Source organism: Dendrobates tinctorius, unplaced genomic scaffold, assembly GCF_039654945.1.
Source record: "Dendrobates tinctorius isolate UK_male_01 unplaced genomic scaffold, ASM3965494v1 ptg000014l, whole genome shotgun sequence".
Lineage (NCBI taxonomy): Eukaryota > Metazoa > Chordata > Amphibia > Anura > Dendrobatidae > Dendrobates > Dendrobates tinctorius.
The window spans coordinates 1717918-1733613 of record NW_027361682.1 but is presented as its reverse complement, the minus strand read 5'-3'; the positions used below and the strand labels follow the sequence as shown (position 1 = coordinate 1733613).

Genomic DNA, 15696 nt, shown 5'->3' with positions numbered 1-15696 from the left:
TGGAGGGAGAGGACTTTAAATGGGACATCCCGAAATTCGATGTCCAGGTGGCAAGGGTGGTAAAGAAAACGGTGTTACCGTTTGATGATGCGTATAGAAAGAACACAGTGAGCACAACTCAAGATGGTGCTAAGGTTAGGTTCCCAAACCGTTAAAGCAACAAATATGAACCTAGCACTCAACTTAAAGGTATTTGTAAGGCGGTTTATTGTAGTACACGAAAAAAGACGTTTCGGTCAATGTGACCTTCAGTTACGTGTGGTATATAGATTGTGTAGAGCTTATAGGCATCTATCAGAAAGGACGATGGTGCTTTAGGCATTGAGGAAAATGATCTCTCTAAGGTAATGAGCTTGTCAGTATATAGGAGAGGGGCAAATGTGCCTCCAGATGCGGTGTCCACCGCCTTACAAATACCTTTAAGTTGAGTGCTAGGTTCATATTTGTTACCGTTTGATGATGCGTCTCAGCTTAGAGACCCGATGGACCGTAAAGCTGAAAGCCTCCTGAGGAAAACATGGGAATCCTCCGCGGCCACCTTAAAATCAGGAGTTGCGTCCACTTGTGTCTCTAGGTCCCTCTTTCAATGGATTGAGGAGCTAGAGAACCATATTTCGCAGGGTACCTCAAGGAGTGACCTCCTTAACTCACTCCCTATCTTGCAGAGAGCTACGGGCTTCCTGGCTGGCGCATCAATGGAGATGATCCGTACTTCTGCCAGAGCCATGGTGCAATCAAACTCTGCCAGGCGAGTGATCCTTTGCACGAATGACCGAGACTTTATCCCTCCTGATCGTGACATCTCGCGGTCATTCGTGCAAAGGATCACTGGGACCGGAGCGTGGAGAGAGGCAGGATGGCTGAACAGGACGTCGGAAGGTGAGAATAACTATATTTTTTCCTCTTCGCCACGACAGCACCCACTGAGAGAGGGGATCCGCCCCCGGAACAGGAAACCTACAGAGAGATAAATGGGGCGGTCCCCCTCGCTCCCTCAGTTTTGGTTTCCTGTTCCTGGAAAGGAACCCGCAGAAGAGGATTCCTGGTCTGGTAGCCGCCTGCGTGCAGAATATGAGCAGCAGGGGCCCCAGGACTGGAGGCAGCGTCGGGCGGAGAGGTGTATTCCCCCCCCCCCCCCCCCCCCCAGAGCTGGTAATGCAGGTGAGGCCGGAGGTGAGTGGTGCCAAGGCTCACTGGGGGGGACATGGCTATACCCCCCCGAGGGGGCAGGCGCATTACAAATACCATTTGGGCATACTGGGCCACGTGCCCCCCCCCCCTGAAAGGAAGCAGAAGAGCTCGAGCGTTCGTGCTGTGCAGCGCCACCGGGGGTCATACCTGCGGCAGGGGTTAATGTGAGGAGGACCCCGTGTGTTGATGGCGGGGCGCAGATGCGCGGTGGGCATCGCCAGACGACCGCCGCATCAGTAAATCGCTGTGACCGAGCGTTCCCCAGGAGAGGCAACCTGGAAGTGGTAAAAGGACTTCCGGGGTCAGGACAGGAGGCAGAGACCGCGGGACAACGCCCACGCATGCGCAGAGCAGGAAAAAAAAAAAAAAGGAGCAGCTATAGCAGAGGCTTTAAAAGGAAGCCACAGACACAGCGCTAGTGCGCAGTCATGTCGTCCTTAGATGACCCAGCTTCGCTCCCGTTAGGTCAGCCAGTGGAATCCCCACATGGCAGTAGACAGAGCAGTGCTACAAGGAGAAGCAGTAGCACCAGAAAAAGTGGCAGCTCCAGGAAGGAATCTAGTGGACCTTCCAGGCAAGATGAGCCCTTAGAGAAAAAACGTAAAGAAAAGAAGTCGTCCCATGCCTCGCCTCAGCCTGGGTCGCGGACCCCGCAGCCGGTAGTTTGCTGACGAAACTCACGGGTGAGTGTTTTTTGGTCAGAATAAATAATTGATGGCCTTCTTTTTCTGGTCCATACCCCCTTTAGGCTAAAAGAACGGAGAAGGCGAAAAATAGAGAGTGTGCCTTATGTTCTCAGCCCCTCCCAGACGGCCACCCTAAGAGATTATGCCAATCGTGTATTGAGGAGGCCTTACAGGAGGAATCCTCACGAAAGAAGGAGGATATCCGGGCAATCATAAGAGAGGAGCTACGGGCCTTAGGCGGTTCCAGTAGTTTGGGGGGGTCACTCCTCCGTGAGAAATATGTTCGCCAAGAGGAGGAGCTTCGCTGGCGTCAAAGTCGCCGTCAGGAACCGGGGAACTAGATTCCGATAGATCCCAGGAATACCTTTCCTCAGAGGACGAGGACCAAACGTGTTTCCCCACGGACAGTGTCAGTAATTTAGTGAAGTCTGTCCGAAATACCATGGGGTTGCCAGAGAGTAAGGACCCCAAGACCCCACAAGACATAATGTTTGCAGGCATTTCCCGTAGAAAAGTCCGGGCATTCCCAGTGGTCCCAGCTGTAAAAGAGCTAGTTAAAAGGGAGTGGGAAAAACAAGGTCAGAGAACCTTCCTCCCCTTAACGTCAAAGCGTAAGTACCCTTTTGACGATGAGGAGTTAACAGCCTGGTCGAGAGCCCCCAAGGTGGATGCGGCAGTGGCCTCTACCTCTCGTAGATCCTCCCTGCCGGTAGAGGATTCAGGAACTTTGGCTGACTCTTTGGATCGTAAAACCGATACATTCCTTAAAAGATCTTGGGAAGCATGTTCGGCAGCCTTTAAGCCCGCAATAGCAGCCACGTGCATGGCAAGATCAATGTTGGTGTGGCTGAATGACCTAGAGGACAATATTAAGAATGGAGTAGCTAGGAATAGACTCCTTTCCTCTATGCCCCTCATTAAGGGAGCAGCGGCCTTCCTCTCCGACTCCTCCGCGGACTCTCTCCGGTTATCGGCTAGAGCAGCAGGACTAACCAATGCAGGCCGGCGGGCCTTATGGTTGAAAGGGTGGAAAGGAGACACGCAAACAAAGACTAGACTGTGTGCTATACCCTGCTAGGGTAAGTACCTGTTTGGCACGGAATTGGATGAGATTTTGACAAAAGCGTGGGAGAGGAAGAAGGGTTTTCCTAACCCGTATGTTCCGTTTAACAGGAGGGCCTACAGGAAGCCGCCGTTTGGCAAAAAGAAGGACTTTAGACCCCAGGACCGCTGGGGAAATAAGGACCCCAAACAAAGGGGCAACCTATTCGGGAAACGTCCCTTCAGGGGAGACAGGTCCCGATAAAACCATTACACCGGTAGGTGGCAGGCTATTAAAATTCAGCCACCAATGGGAGAAGGTGACATCAAACCCATGGGCCATGAATATTGTGTCATCAGGCCTAAAATTAGAATTTGTTCGGCATCCACCGAACTCCTTCCTATTGACTTCCATGAAGTCCCGGACACAGCAGGAAGCACTGGAGATAGAGATTGCAGTACTGCTAACTAAACACGTCCTAGTAGAGGTCCCAGGGGACGAAATAGGAATGGGCTTTTATTCTCCTCTATTTTTAGTCCCAAAACCAGATGGCTCTTATAGGATTATAATAAATTTAAAGAAGCTTAATACCTTCTTAAAGCTGAGGCCGTTTAAAATAGAGTCGATAAAGTCTGCAATAAAACTTTTGTTCCCCAGATGTTATATGGCAGTCTTGGACCTAAAGGACGCCTATTACCATCTCCCCATATATCGTGGGCACCAGAGGTTCCTGCGGGTAGCAGTCTGGTTCAAAGGTCGGATTCAGCATTTCCAGTTTGCGGCAATGCCATTCGGGCTATCCATGGCTCCTCGGGTATTTACCAAATTGATGCTGGAGGTGATGTCGTATGTAAGGCTGAATGACACCCTAGTTGTCCCTTACTTAGACGACCTACTCATAGTGGGAAATTCTGTTTCACAGTGCGAAGCCAGAATAGCTAAGATTCTCATCCCTACAAACACTAGGCTGGCTAATTAACTGGGAGAAGTCCAGACTAGAACCAGTAACCTGTCAGAGGTTTCTAGGCCTGCAAGTAGACTCCGTAACTGAGGAATGTTTTCTGCCACACGCCAAAGCGATAGCCATAATCGATATGAAACGGAATACTACAGGAAGACCCGTAATATCATTGAGACAGGGTATGTCCTTGCTGGGGTCCCTGATATCGTGCATTCCAGCGGTGCAGTGGGCCCAGTTCCACTCCAGAGAACTACAGTGGGCTATTCTGCAGGAAACAGACTGCAGGGGCGGTTGGAGGGGAAGATGTCCCTATCGCCCGAGGTGGTTGAGTCCCTAAAATGGTGGTTAAATCCTTCCAATTTATCGAAGGGAGTGCAATGGTGGGTGACTCCCTCCAAAATACTCACCACGGATGCCAGCCCCTTAGGTTGGGGGGCCCACCTAGAGGAGCACATGGTACAAGGCTGGTGGCGTAATGATGAAATAGAAACCTCCTCTAATGTAAAGGAGCTAACAGCGATTTTCTATGCGATATCTCATTTTCTCCCGCAGTTAAGAGGCACCCACGTGAGTATCCAGACAGACAATACCACCGCAGTGGCCTATATAAACCGGCAAGGAGGCACGCGGTCAGTACCATTGATGTCTATCGCGGGAAAGATCCTAGAAATGGCCGAGGTACATCTTCTCTCCTTGTCAGCGCTCCACATAAGAGGAGTAGACAACTCCCAAGCAGACTATCTCAGTCGCCAAGCCCTATATCAGGGCGAGTGGGTCCTCAGCAGGCACGTCTTCGAAATGATAGCGTCAGAATGGGGCAGACCAGAGATAGACCTATTCGCGACCAGAGCCAACAGGCGCGTAAGAAGGTTTGCTTCACTCTACAGGTCAGACAACCCAGACATTCTAGATGCCCTCCAAGCACCCTGGACATTCCAGCTAGCCTATGCCTTCCCTCCAATGGTTCTACTGCCAACAGTAGTCAGGAAGATAAGACAGGAGAGAGCGAGGGTCATCTTGATAGCCCCGTTTTGGCCAAAAAGACCGTGGTTTTCATGGCTGAGAGCCATGTCAGTAACCGACCCGTGGATCCTGCCGCTGCACCAGAATCTTCTCTCGCAGGGACCCTGCTACCATCCACAGGCCAAAGCCCTGCACCTAGCGGCCTGGAATTTGAAAGGGAGCTACTGAGGCAGAAGGGTTTCTCAAAGAACTTAATCAATACCCTGCTACAAAGTAGGAAGGAGTCCACAACAAAAATATATGCTAAAGTGTGGAAAAAGTTCCTGGCCTTTCACCCAGCAAAACTAGCCGGTGAAGTACCCATTACGGCCATTCTAGAATTTCTGCAGAGAGGCCGAGAATTGAGGCTCTCAGTAAGCACTCTAAAGGTCCACGTGTCAGCCCTAGGAGCCCTATTTAATACGGCCATTCTAGAATTTCTGCAGAGAGGCCGAGAATTGAGGCTCTCAGTAAGCACTCTAAAGGTCCACGTGTCAGCCCTAGGAGCCCTATTTAACTATAACGTGGCAGCAAATAGATGGGTGACCCGTTTCATCTCAGCTTGTCAACGCTCAGAACCGGTGCATATTCCTCAGCTACCAGCATGGAACCTTACTCTAGTTTTGGATGCTTTCACTCAGGCACCATTTGAGCCCATAAGCTCCGCATCAGTGAATTGCCTCTCATTAAAAACCGCTATGCTAGTAGCCTTAGTATCGGCTAGAAGAGTGAGTGATCTTCACGCTCTATCAGTAGACCCTCCGTTCCTGTCAATAACACGAGACAGTCTGATTTTAAAGACAGACCCGTCCTACCTTCCAAAACGGGCAACTAAATTTCATAGATCTCAGGAGATATGCCTACCTTCCTTCTATGAGAACCCGTCAACACAGGACGAGGTGAAATATCAGACTTTAGATGTGAAAAGAGCGGTGCTAGCCTACCTAGATAGGACCAGTCCCTGGAGGCAGAGTAGGTCTCTTTTTGTCTCCTTCCAGGGTAACAGGAAGGGGTCTGCAGTTACATCAGGCACGATATCCAGATGGATTAGAGATGCGATCACAATGGCATATTTGGCAAAAGGAGAAGACCCTCCACTGGGGATTAAGGCGCACTCTACCTTAGCCATATCATCCTCCTGGGCCGAGAGGGCAAACGTCCCAATTGAACAAATATGTAAGGCTGCAACCTGGTCTTCTCCATCTACCTTTTATAGTCACTATAGACTAGATTTATCCTCTACTGAGGATTTGTCTTTCGGTAGATCAGTCCTTAACACGGTGTGCCCTCCCAAGTGATTATCTCTGGAAATCTCTCAGTGGGTGCTGTCGTGGCGAAGAGGAAAAACCGGATTACTTAACGGTAATACTCTTTTGTAGAGTCCACGACAGCACCCGCTCACTTCCCTCCCGTAAAGATTTTTTCACACATGGGTCTCCTTGGTGGTGGAGATTATGAGTTAAGTTAGATATGTGATTAAACTTAGTAAGCATAAAACTACATGGGGGTATGATAGATGAATCGCCCAAACAAATTGACTAAAACATGTATGGCGGTTCCTCCGTTGTTCTCGGTAACACAAACTGAGGGAGCGAGGGGGACCGCCCCATTTATCTCTCTGTAGGTTTCCTGTTCCGGGGGCGGATCCCCTCTCTCAGTGGGTGCTGTCGTGGACTCTACAAAAGAGTATTACCGGTAAGTAATCCTTTTTTTATTTTAATTCTATTTTTTACAGCGATGCCGGGCGCTCGGCATCGCTGTGCTGATCGCTGATGAAGCTGTCTGTGTGAAATTCTGGAAAAAGCAACTGACAAAAAGGTGCTTCCAGAGCAGAGAACCACAAGGAAACGTCTTTTTCGTGGCCCCCAGAATCAGTCATCCCAACCACAAGGGAAGGGAAAGACTGGAAGATGGAGCTACGCTAAAGGGAGAGGCAGGAACATGCTGGTCCCCCAGCAGCAGCAACAGCAATCCCAAGAAAAACAATGACTCGATCCCGGTGGGGGGAAGGCTTTCGAGTTTCTTTCCTGCTTGGCAGTTGATTTCCAACAGCCCCTGGGTCCTCAGTGTGATCAGAGAGGGCCTACTGCTAGAACTCGAGTTCTATCCCCCGCGGGGTATAAGAGTCACCTCCCTACCATCTTGGGAGACCCCAGCTCTAGATTCCGGCATTCTGCAGTTGCTACAGTCAAATGCCATCTCTCGTGTCCCTGTGAAGGAGCAAGGAAGAGGGCATTATTCCAGACTGTTCCTAGTAAGAAAGCCCACAGGAGAGTCGAGAATAATAAACCTAAAGGGCCTCAACCGACACATTGCATACCACAAATTCAAAATGGAGTCGGTAAAGACCGCCATTCCTCTGATAGGGCAGTCTTACTTTATGGCAACTATAGATCTGAAGGATGCCTATTTCTACATCCCCATCCACACCTGTCTGAACAAAAAGGTCTAAACCCCAGGGGTAGTGAGAGCCTCGCTGGCATGGTGGATGGACCACAAGAACCTGTGCAGAGGAATCAACTGGTCTCAGACGCCTTTAGTCACGGTAACAACAGATGCCAGCAAAAAAGGCTGGGGAGCTGTAGTGTCTCGTCACCCATTCCAGGGGTTATGGAGCCAGAAAGTGAGCGCAAGATCCTCAAACTTCAGAGAACTGAAGGCAGTGGAAGAAGCTCTACTGACAGCAAGGCACCTGGTCCGGGGCCAGCACATCAGAGTCTACTCAGACAATATAACGACGGTGGCCCATCTCAGGCACCAGGGTGGTACGAGATCCAGCAGCCTGGAGGGCCTCTCAAACCGAATATTTTCCTGGGCTTAAAAACACCTTCGCTCTTTGACGGCAATTCACCTGAAGGGTACCGCCAATCTTCAGGCAGATTTCTTAAGCAGAAAAAGCATCCAGCCTGGCGAGTGGACCCTGAACAAAATAATTTTCCAGAAACTGGTCGACAGGTGGGGCCTCCCGGAGGTGGACCTGTTAGCCTTAGGAGAAAATGCTCAAGTGGGAAAATACTTTTCACTGAACCCCCAGGGACAGGTCCCTGGGAGTGGATGCCTTCGCCCACAGGTGGAGGTTCCATCTAGCTTACGCCTTTCCACCAGTCCCAATCCTTGCCGCAACCCTGAAGAAGATTCGGGACGATCATACCCCAACCATCCTAGTAGCTCCGTTATGGCCAAAGAGGAGCTGGTACTCTCTGATCACGGAGCTGATGGTAGACGGACCATTCATCCTACCCATGGAAGACGACCTTCTCTCGCAGGGCCCCCTACATCACCCAAACCTCCGGGGAATGAGGTTGGCGGCCTGGCTACTGAAGCCCAGATCCTGAGGGCCAGGTCCTTATCAGAGGCGGTAATAAAGACCCAACAGAAATCCCGAAAACCGGTCACTATCGCCATATATAATAAGATATGGAAGAGGTTCTCTTCATGGTATCTACCAGACTTGCCTGACCCAGAGAAACCTAACATTTCTCGTATCCTGGATTTCTTGCAGAAGGGGCTAGAGCTAGGTCTAAAACCTACCACTTTGAAAGTTCAAGTGTCAGCATTAGGTGCTATGTTCGACTGTGACCTGGCCAACCACAGGTGGATAAGAATATTCATGACAACGGCCACTAGACTTCATCCAAAGAAGCTTATAGCGGTCCCAACATGGGACTTGAATGTGGTGCTTAAGGGACTCCCTCTCCCTTTGAGCCCTTGTCATCCTGCACGTCTCAGCTTCTCGCCTGTAAAGTCGCCTTCCTGGTAGAATTAACTTCAGCAAGACGAGTAGGAGAGCTCCAGGCGCTCTCACTTAGGGAACCCTACCTAATTATTAGAGATTCCATAGTTCTCTCTTGACCCATCTTTTCTGCCAAAGGTAGTGTCCGACTTCCATAGGTCACAGAATATAGTCCTCCCGTCATTTTGTCAAAACCCAGCAAACCCCAAAGAGGTGTTTCATACACTGGATGTAAGACGTATAGTTCTCCACTACCTGGAGTGTACCAAACCCTATAGAGTCGACCACCACCTATTTATCCATACCTCTGGCCCAAACAGAGGGAAGAAGGTGGCGAAAAACACCATTGCCAATTGGATTAGAAAGGCTATCTCTGAAGCTTACCTGACGCAAAACATCACTCCTCCTTCTGGAATCAAGGCGCATTCAACACGATCTACCTCTACGTCATGGGCTGAGAGGGCAAGCGCATCTTCAGAGCAGATTTGTAGGGCCGCAACTTGGCCCTCCTTACATACATTTACTAGACATTATAGAATTAGACCTTGTATCCAGCCGAGACCTAGTCTTTGGCCGAAAAGTTCTTCAGGCCGTTGTGTCGTCCCCCCCCCCAGTGCAGTATAGGTTGTTATGCCTCCTATAATGTCGTGGAAGGTTGCTAGAGAAAATAGAATTAGACTTACCGGTAATCGGTTTCTAGAGACCTTCCACGACACCACTATTTCCCTCCCTGCATTCTTGGACAAATTCTGAAAATCTTAAAGGTAACCGGTGCTATGGTAATCAGTTGTAAGTCACTGGTGAGAGGGAGGGACCTTTTAACCTCTCGTGCTTCCTGTCCCCCATTAGGGCGTGGAGACGACCTCCTATGCTGTCGTGGAAGGTTTCTAGAAACCGAAATACCGGTAAGTCTAATTCTATTTTTTATTTATAGCACAGGCGGAGGCTGATGAATACTCCCATCAGCCATCGCCTGCTCTCACTGTTATTAGTGGCAGCAGGTGTAGGCTGATGGGAGTAATAGTCCCATCAGCCAACACCTGCTCTTGCGGTTATCAGTTGAATATAACTTTCATAATTCTACGCTGCCGGCGATCATGGGAGCTGCCCACCTGGAGGAGCTGGCTGTCAATCATAATGAGACGGAAGTCACACCCCATCGCTTCAGCAGAGGCAGCTGAATCACGGCAGGAGTGGTCTGTGACCACTCTGCTGGGGAAGAACGGCGTAGAGCACAACAGACAGCTAGGTGGCAATTACCTGCTTGTTAGTGCTTAGGCACATTTTTGTTTTTCAATAAAGGTTGGGATATACCTTTTTAAGACTGTCATACAAAATTCTGTTCTTCATTTATTGGGTCTATAACTTTGCCAAGAAATAATGAAATTCCATTCAGCAACACCATTCTAGCTGTCTCACTACAGGGATGACTAGATCAGCATTCCTGCACTGAGGCTCTTAATTTCTGTGCACACAGTACTGTCTATAAGGACATCCTCTGTACAGCAACTCCATTTTAGCTGTCTCACTACAAGGATGAGTAGATCGGAGTTGCTGCACTGAGGCTCATGATTTCTGGACCCACCATAATGTCTATTCTACTGGTTACACTAAGGTTTCCATGCACGTAAGGCTAAAGTTGGCAGGTTCAGCTACAATCTGATGTATTTATGGCCTCTCAACTTTCCTTCCATACTTTGTGAGTTAAGGGAAGGAACCGACGTGTTGTAATTCCAGTGGTTGATCTTGTTGTCTCTGAAGATGAGCTGCATCCACAGGAGCCTGACATCTGCTGTCTATTAAACAGAACAAGAACATTTGATGAAATGCTCCTGTGTATGTGATTAGCTGACCTCTCTCTCTCCAGACTAACATGTAGAGCTGACAGTTATCTAATATGTTTGAGGGTCTTGGGGTACCGTTACACTTAGCGATGCACCAGCGATCCCGACAACGATATGGATTGCTGGTGCATCGCTAAGTGGTCGCTAGTGAGCTGCCACACAGGCAGATCTCACCAGCGACATAGCAGGGGTCATGGGTCGCTACTTTAACTTTCAGACGCGGCGATCCTGACGTCCTCCCACCCGTGTCTACGCGTTGCTCGTCGGCACCACAGGAAGCAGCTGATGAGAAATGGTCCAGGACGTTCTCGCGCGACCAGCGATGAGCAGCGGGGGAGTCGGTCGGAGGTAAGTATCAGACATGGCGATATCGCTGCTACGTCACAAAATCGGTGACGTTACAGCGATATTGCTAGCGATATCGCTATGTGTAACGGGTGCTTTTGGCCACGGTCATACGTTCAGTGTTTGACCTCCAGTATTTATAAGCCAAAATCAAGAGAGGAACAGTCAGAGGAAAAGTATAGTAGTGTCGTGGTAGCTCCTTCCAAGAAGAGCTAATTTGGGTTGAGATATAAATGATCTCCAATCTGCCATTATTGGTACAAATTAAATACAGTGCATCAGAGGCAAGAAAATAATACACAGCCAGTGTCTGTCAGTGTACAATTCTTGTCTGGTTCTCAGATGCCCAGTCACTAAACTTTATTTCAACCACAGAGATAACGAAAGTGGGCATGGGTTCTTACACTACATTACCTATGTCGGAAAGTATTTTAATTGGGAAAAACAAGGTTGTAAATTATAGATTCTGCCAAAATTCCTTTCAAACTAGTTGTACCCAGCTTTTTATGCCTTTTGTAACAAAGAAATCTTAACACACAGACATGTCTATATCAGAGATAACTCCCTGTGTTGTTGCTTTTATGAATAACACTTGTAAAGCTAATACGAAAATACAAAATTATCACAGATACATAGGGAGACTTAATTGTCTAAATAAAAATCAAAGCAAAGCATAAATATTTACCATACAATGGAAGCACGTCATCAATTCTGTATTTATCACCCACTTCTGGTTTTGCATTACAAATACTGACAGTGTGACCATAGCCTTAAAGGTATGTAGAAAGAAAGCGCACCATGCACAGATCAACCGGGACTGATTGAGGCAATGTGGTGAGCGTAGTCACCTATGGCGGGTGTGCGAGGCAGGCACAACCCTGGAGGAAACTGAATAGGAGTCTCCTGCCGGCTGCTGCTCCCCACGCCGGATGTATCGAGAGGTCCAGAAGGAATCACATGAGAGTGGAACGAGTGCTACTGAGTGAAGTAGAATTCTACTAGCTCTATTAAAAAGTTTTTTATCACACACCATCACTAGTGGAATTCTGCTTCACAGCGGGTTCTTCCACTCATGTGCGTAGCGCTAAAGGGACTCGGACGGCACATAATGACTGTTCAAACAAAGCACAGGCGCTCAATGCAGCACCCTTGGTGCAACCAAACATTTTAATGCACCTTCCAGCCTACTTGTTTTCCTATACGAGTATATCGCTGACCTCAGGTTCAATAAAGCCAAAGCTGTCAATCAAAATAAAGAAAGGGTGGAGATAGAGAAAAAAAAAAAACAAGTAGATGGAAGGAGCAGTTAAACAGGTTGTCCACTACTAGGACCGCCCCTTCTTAACAAAAAATGTCCGGCCTTGAACCCACTGTGTCGGCTTTCACTCCCCAAGGCTCTGATGCGGTGTTGTGGACACATGACTCTGGCACCCAATCAGCGCTGGGGTCACTGTCTCTGCCTGGGGTCAAACTGAACATGAAGAGGAACTCGGGGATTAGCTGCAGCTAGGACTGCCTATTCATTTTCAATTTGTCTGAAGGTGAAGACAGTCCTCACATGTCATTCCACCGTATCACAGCCCCGGGACCGCAAGTGCGGACACCACTGGAAAGGCACCAGCACAGGAAGTTAGTATAGGATTTATTATTTTATTGGGGCCAAATCTTTAGTTTAAGAAGGGGTTGTCCTAACTATGGGACAGGTGATAACGTGCTGATCAGTGAGTGTGCGACCACTGGGACCTGCAAAACAGGGACTTTATGTCCCCATTACAAAATAGTGACTGGTTGGCTGCCCAACCACTACTCCATTCATTCTCAATGGAGCTACTGGAAAAAGCAGAGTGCTCTGCAGCCCCGTAGAGCTATAATGGAGCTTACACTGAGCATGTGCAGTGCTGCTCAATTCGAAGGGCTCATTCACACTAGCATATAATCAGTCCCATTCTCATCCAGTGAAAAATGAGGATGAATGAACTCATGGAGATCAACATCCAACACTGCGGAGACACCATCACATGTTTCCTAACTCTGTGATTCTAGAGCAATGCCCCATCCCTTATGGGAAATATGTAAAAACATGCAAAACACAAGCCGCGGAGACACCATCACGTTTCTCAACGCAAGCAATGACTAGCCAGGTCTTTCCCCTTTCTCATCCAGGACAGTAGGACCATTTTTCCTCACTTGTCATCCGTGTACAATCTGTTTTTTTTTTTTTGTTTGTATTTTTTTTACTCAGCAACTATTAATCATTTACAGTTTCCTATCTTACAGAATTGTAATGTATCGGCAAAAATCTGAAACCATACTGGTGGTCCGCATACTGATGGTCTGTATCCTGTTGGTCCGTATGCTGATGGTCCACATGGCATCTGATTTTTTTTTTTTTTTTTTTTTTTTCTCACACCCATCACATTTCAGAGTGAAGTCATAGCATGACGAATACAGCTGAGGAAAAAATACGCTGATCTGCATGCCTCATTATAACATTGGTCCGAGAGCAATCCAATTTTTTTATTGAGCGCGGCCTTACAGAAAGAACAGTGCCCTATTCTGCTGATCAGTGCAGGTCCCAGCTGTTGGACACCACCGATGACCTTGGATAGGTGATAAAGGGGTCGTGTTGTGAGTTCATTTTCTGGTCCAACAGCTGTGAGTTCTCCTTCCAGACTCCCTCTGGTGGTAACAGGAGGTAGTGAGGCTGATTTAATCAGTAAAGATCTACCACCTGATAATGAGGATGACGATTGGAGGTCAGGAATCTTAGACTGGATTTAAGACAGCCGACGCCCTAGTCTAGTGCTGGTGATTGCTTCTGGCTTCTCAGGTCTTGGTTTTCAGCTCTGTTCTAGCCTTCTGAAGATAAGTGCTTTTGCTAATGTTCACACTTGATTTTGTTGGTCTATTCAGTTTTTTGTGTGTTCAGCCAGCCCCGGCTGGGGCTGTGCTGAATTTCCACTCTTATTTATCTGTATTTGTCAATTTGCTTTTTAGACCCTTATTAGATTGGCCTCTTTTTGCTCTGTCTCAGAATATTTCAGAGTGCTGATATAGTGGGAGAAGTCTAGTGACTTCAGGGTTAATTTTGTTATCAGAAGTGTTGGACATTATTTTTGTAGGGTTTTTGGCAGATTGCAGTGTCTTTCCTTTCCTATTCTTTATAGTTAGTTTGGGCCCCATCGTTTGCTCAGCCTAGTTTCCTGCCTGTGTTTGTGTTTTCATCTTGCTTCACCGTCAATACATGTGTGGGGGCTGTCTATTCCTTTGGGGTCTGCTCTGGGGCAGTTAGTTTTTCCCTTTTCTTGCTTTAGGCTTATCTAGTCCTCCAGCGGTGACGAGGCGTCTAGATCATCGTAGGAACGCTCCACTGCTACTGCTAGTTGTTTGGTTAGGATCAGGGATCTGCATAGTTACCAACCTCTCTGGTTTTCTGGGACTTAGCTTTTTGTTGTCCTCCTCGGTGACCCATTCATAACAGAATCAACAGCCATACCGCAGATTCCAGGGTACTCAAAAGCAGGAGAAAATTGTTTTTAAAAAAAAAAGTGTCAGAATTTTTATTTTTTTTTGTATATATTTTGTCCGCCTTTTTTTTTTTTTTTTTTTTTCTGGGGCCGCAGGAGGATTTTTTTTTTTTTTTTCCTAATGGAGATTAAGCAATTGTCTGATCGTGTGGAGCAACTTGCTGCTGAAGTGCAGGGAATTTCCACTTACCTCATTCAGTCACATGCTACTGAACCTAAGATCCTGACTCCTGATGTGTTTTCTGGGGATCGGTCTAAATTTTTGAATTTTAAGAGTAATTGTAAATTATTTCTTGCCTTGAAGCCTAACTCATCAGGGAGCTCTATGCAGCAGGTTAAAATTGTCATCTCCTTGTTGCGCGGCGATCCCCAGGATTGGGCCTTTTCTCTGACACATGAAAATCCTATTTTGACTAATGTGGATGCATTTTTTTTCAGGCCTTGGGGTTGTTGTATGATGAACCTAATGCTGTTGATCAAGCGGAGAGAACCCTGTTGGCATTAAGCCAGGGTCAAGATTCTGCAGAGTTATACTGTCAAAAATTCCGAAAGTGGGCGGTCCTTACTACATGGAATGATAGTGCATTGGCAGCTCTCTTTCGGAAGGGTTTATCAGAGACCGTAAAAGATGTTGTGGGATTTCCTGTTCCCTCTGGTCTGGATGATTCCATGTCATTAGCCATTCAAGTTGATCGGCGTTTACATGAACGTAAAACTACACGGGAGGCGCTGCCACCTTTTGAACAAACGTCTGAACCTATGCAATGTGATGGGGTTTTGTCTAGGGCGCAACGTCAGGAGTTTAGAAGGCGTAATAAGCTGTGTTTTTTCTGTGGAGATGCCTCTCATACTATTTCTGTCTGCCCTAAACGAGAGAAACGTTTTGCACACACATTTGCTGTAGGTGGTGTACAATCTAAGTTTCTTTTGGCAATAACTCTGATCTGCTCCTTATCCACGTTTTCCACTAAGGCTTTTGTGGATTCTGGAGCAGCGTTGAATCTGATGGATTTGGACTTTGCTAAACGTTGTGGTTTTTCCATGACGCCTCTGCAGACGCCTATTCCTTTGAGGGGTATTGATGCTACTCCTTTGGTGGAGAATAAACCTCAGTTTTTGACCCAGGTGATAATGCGAGTTGCCCCAGACCACCAAGAAAATTGTAAATTTCTGGTGCTGCATAATTTGCATAATACTATTCTGGGTTTTCCCTGTTTGCAAGCTCATAATCCAGTTTTGGATTGGAAATCTGGGTCTGTGGTGAGTTGGGGCTGCCAGTGTGTTAGGGACACTCCTGTTTTCTCCACCTCTCCTCAGTCTCATGATATTCCATCTGGCCGATTTTTCTGATGTATTTAGTGAGAG

At 47.7% G+C, this 15696-nt stretch overlaps 1 protein-coding gene across 5 annotated transcripts in view; it reads left to right on the top strand.

Moving 5' to 3' along the window:
- The window catches only part of LOC141074005 (oocyte zinc finger protein XlCOF8.4-like), an 84591-nt gene that overhangs the window by 11814 nt on the left and 57081 nt on the right, over positions 1 to 15696 (top strand). For 3 of the 5 annotated variants that reach the window (XM_073561545.1, XM_073561533.1, XM_073561527.1), the window contains exon 2: positions 9465 to 9520. The exons of the other annotated variants lie outside the window; for them this stretch is intronic. The gene's annotated coding sequence lies outside the window, so the exon portion shown is untranslated. The remainder of the gene's footprint in view (positions 1 to 9464; positions 9521 to 15696) is intronic. 5 annotated transcript variants of the gene reach the window in all.